This window comes from Tachysurus vachellii, chromosome 23 (assembly GCF_030014155.1).
Source record: "Tachysurus vachellii isolate PV-2020 chromosome 23, HZAU_Pvac_v1, whole genome shotgun sequence".
Classification (NCBI taxonomy): Eukaryota; Metazoa; Chordata; class Actinopteri; order Siluriformes; family Bagridae; genus Tachysurus; species Tachysurus vachellii.
The window spans coordinates 690,838-695,837 of record NC_083482.1 but is presented as its reverse complement, the minus strand read 5'-3'; the positions used below and the strand labels follow the sequence as shown (position 1 = coordinate 695,837).

Sequence of the window (5,000 nt, the reverse complement as noted above, 5' to 3'; positions counted from 1 at the left end):
AGAGAGAGAGAGAGAGAGAGAGGGGGAGACAGACAGAGAGAGAGGGCAAGAGCGAGAGAGAGCGCGCGAGAGAGAGCGCGCGAGAGAGAGCGCGCACGCACGAGAGAGAGAGAGAGGGGAGAGAGAGAGACAGAGAGAGAGAGAGAGGGAGAAAGAGAGAGGGAGAGAGAGCGCGAGAGAGAGAGCGAGAGAGAGCGCGAGAGTGAGAGAGAGTGCGAGAGAGAGAGAGCGGGAGAGAGAGAGCGCGCACGCACGAGAGAGAGAGAGAGAGAGAGAGAGAGAGAGAGAGAGAGAGAGAGAGAGAGTGACCTTGTGTCAGAGACTGTCCTCAATCAGAGAGCTTTTTGCCCTCAGGTGAGACACTTAACCCTGAATTATTGGAGTGAATCTCAGGTAAATCAGAGCTGCTCTCAGTGGTCCTGGCCTCAATAAGTAACTGTACCCTGAACCGTGGGGTCAGAGTCACCCACACCTTTACAACACAGAGCACATCATTTATATCATGTCTAAAAAAGAATAAAACCAGAAACAAAAAAATCTGTCTTATAATTTACCAACTATTAAGTTTATTAATAACCATGTCATAAATGTAATGCTGGTAAAAAGTGTTTGTTATTGTTCTGATACAGCAGCTCTACATTCTGATACGGCGGCTCTACATTCTGATACGGCGGCTCTACATTCTGATACGGCGACTCTACCTTCTGATACGCCGACTCTACCTTCTGATACGGCGACTCTACCTTCTGATACGGCGACTCTACCTTCTGATACGGCGACTCTACATTCTGATACGGCGGCTCTACATTCTGACACGGCGGCTCTACATTCTGCTACGGCGACTCTACATTCTGATACGGCGGCTCTAACTTCTGATACGGCGGCTCTACCTTCTGATACGGCGACTCTACCTTCTGATACGGCGACTCTACCTTCTGATACGGCGACTCTACCTTCTGATACGGCGGCTCTACATTCTGATACGGCGGCTCTACATTCTGATACGGCGGCTCTACATTCTGATACGGCGGCTCTACATTCTGATACGGCGGCTCTACATTCTGATACGGCGGCTCTACATTCTGATACGGCGGCTCTACATTCTGATACGGCGGCTCTACCTTCTGATACGGCGTCTCTACATTCTGATACGGCGACTCTACCTTCTGATACGGCGGCTCTACATTCTGATACGGCGGCTCTACATTCTGATACGGCGGCTCTACCTTCTGATACGGCGGCTCTACCTTCTGATACGGCGGCTCTACCTTCTGATACGGCGGCTCTACCTTCTGATACGGCGACTCTACCTTCTGATACGGCGACTCTTCATTCTGATACGGCGACTCTACATTCTGATACGGCGACTCTACATTCTGATATGGCGGCTCTACATTCGTCCCCTCAGCCGTCTGTAAATAAATGATCAGAATAATAATCTCAGCTTGTCGTGTTACATAGACACCATAAAGAAGTGTAAACTCCTGAAGATGTGGAGAGCTTCAAGTTCCAGCTTCACCTTTCACACTGGAGACGCCTTTCTTTAGAGAAAAAGATCCTGTAAATGAGCCGTTACTATGGAAACCATAACATGTTAGAGTGAGTGCATTAATATAAAGCTGCTCTACTGTCTGACCAATCAGAGTGCAGAACTCAACTACACTAAGTAAAAGCAATTATTATGATTCTATTGATTGTAATAATGGAGATGGACAGAACAAGTGAAGGTTAAGGATGATTTAGCAAAGGATGCAAAGAAGATCAGCTGTGTTTCGCTTCCTCCACCTGAAGCACCAAGTTAAATATAGAGGAAGAGAAGGTGAGGGACGTAGGAGGAAGGGTAATTTACTTTGACTACAACAGATGCCAGGTGTCCTTAGCTGATGATCTCCATCACCAGAACCAGCTGCTACGCTCCAGCAGTGATTAGCGTCAATCCACAGAACAATGACACGTGTTGTGTGAGAAGCCTGAGCTCACAGTGAGAGACAGTGCTGACCCAGGATCAGGCTTTACATCCTGAGAATGTGTGTGTATGTGAGAAAGTGTGTGTGTGTGTGTATGTATGTTTGTGTACGTGTGTGTCTGTGTGAAAGAGTGTGTGTGTGTGTATGTGTGTGCACGTGTGAGAGAGTGTGTCTGTGTGTGTACATGTGAGAAAGTGTGTGTGTGTGTATGTATGTTTGTGTACGTGTGTGTCTGTGTGAAAGAGTGTGTGTGTGTGTGTGTATGTGTGTGCACGTGTGAGAGAGTGTGTCTGTGTGTGTATGTGTGTGTACATGTGAGGAAGTGTGCGTGTGTGTACGTTTGTCTGTGTGTGATTGTGTGTGTGTGCATGTGTGAGAGTGTGTGTGTGTGTGTACGTGTGTCTGTGTGTGATTGTGTGTGTGTGTGTGTGTGAATGTGTACATGTGAGGAAGTGTGTGTGTGTACGCGTGTCTGTGTGTGATTGTGTGTGTGTGTGTGCACGTGTGAGAGAGTGTGTGTGTATGTGAGGAAGTGTGTGTGTGTGTACGTGTGGCTGTGTGTGATTGCGTGTGTGTGTGTGTGTGAATGTGTACATGTGAGGAAGTGTGTGTGTGTGTGTGTGTGTACATGTGTCTGTGTGTGATTGTGTGTGTGTTTGTGTCTGTACATGTGAGGAAGTGTGCATGTGTGTGTGTGATTGTGTGTGTGTGAATATGTTTTTTGAATGTGTGTGTGTGTGTGTGTGTGTGTGTGTGTGTGTGTGTGTCTGTGTGAAGAAGATCTGTTTGGCCAACTTTAAAAGTGTTGTAACTTGTGTACAATTTGGTTAAAGTTTATAAACATTTATTAACTGCTGCACTAATACATTTCACCACCTACACAACACATACAGTACACAACACATACAGCACACAACACATACAGTACAGTACACAACACATACAGTACACAACACATACAGTACACAACACATACAGTACACAACACATACAGCACACAACACATACAGCACACAACACATACAGTACACAACACATACAGCACACAACACATACAGCACACAACACATACAGTACAGTACACAACACATACAGCACACAACACATACAGTACACAACACATACAGTACACAACACATACAGTACACAACACATACAGCACACAACACATACAGCACACAACACATACAGCACACAACACATACAGCACACAACACATACAGTACACAACACATACAGCACACAACACATACAGTACACAACACATACAGTACACAACACATACAGTACACAACACATACAGCACACAACACATACAGTACACAACACATACAGCACACAACACATACAGTACACAACACATACAGTACACAACACATACAGCACACAACACATACAGTACACAACACATACAGTACACAACACATACAGCACACAACACATACAGCACACAACACATACAGTACACAACACATACAGCACACAACACATACAGTACACAACACATACAGCACACAACACATACAGTACAGTACACATACAGCACACAACACATACAGTACACAACACATACAGTACACAACACATACAGCACACAACACATACAGTACACAACACATACAGTACACAACACATACAGTACACAACACATACAGTACAGTACACAACACATACAGTACACAACACATACAGCACACAACACATACAGCACACAACACATACAGTACAGTACACAACACATACAGTACACAACACATACAGCACACAACACATACAGCACACAACACATACAGTACACAACACATACAGTACAGTACACAACACATACAGCACACAACACATACAGCACACAACACATACAGCACACAACACATACAGCACACAACACATACAGCACACAACACATACAGTACACAACACATACAGTACACAACACATACAGTACACAACACATACAGCACACAACACATACAACACACAACACATACAGTACACAACACATACAGTACACAACACATACAGTACACAACACATAAAGTACACAACACATACAGCACACAACACATACAGCACACAACACATACAACACACAACACATACAGTACACAACACATACAGTACACAACACATACAGTACACAACACATACAGCACACAACACATACAGCACACAACACATACAGCACACAACACATACAGCACACAACACATACAGCACACAACACATACAACACACAACACATACAGTACACAACACATACAGCACACAACACATACAGCACACAACACATACAACACACAACACATACAACACACAACACATACAGTACACAACACATACAGTACAGTACACAACACATACAACACACAACACATACAGTACACAACACATACAGTACACAACACATACAGCACACAACACATACAGTACACAACACATACAGTACACAACACATACAGTACACAACACATACAACACACAACACATACAACACACAACACATACAGTACACAACACATACAGCACACAACACATACAGCACACAACACATACAGCACACAACACATACAGTACACAACACATACAGTACACAACACATACAGTACACAACACATACAGCACACAACACATACAGCACACAACACATACAGCACACAACACATACAGTACACAACACATACAGTACACAACACATTAAGACATTTATAAGATAAATTATTGTTTACATTTATATTTAAAATTTGTTTTCTTACACACATTGTTATTGTTTAGAATTTTACTATTTGTCTTTTTTGTCTTGTATACAAAGTGCGTCGAGATTTTGACAACATGGTTGCTATGGAAACCAGAACTTCAGATGATGAGAATGATGTCATTTACCCAGAAGGCATTGCTTCATTCATATGACGAACAATTTGTGATAACGCTATAACTGAAGCTCCACCAGTGCAGGTGTGTGTAAACCCTGCAGCAGAGGTGCAGTGTGTGTGTGTGTGTGTTTATTGGGTAACTGGTCAGGAAGTGAAGTGTGTG

General features: G+C 43.6%; 1 protein-coding gene across 1 annotated transcript in view; it reads right to left on the bottom strand.

Moving 5' to 3' along the window:
* LOC132838870 (low-density lipoprotein receptor-related protein 1B-like) overlaps window positions 1-5,000 on the bottom strand; it is a 209,091-nt gene that overhangs the window by 79,214 nt on the left and 124,877 nt on the right. The window lies entirely within an intron of this gene.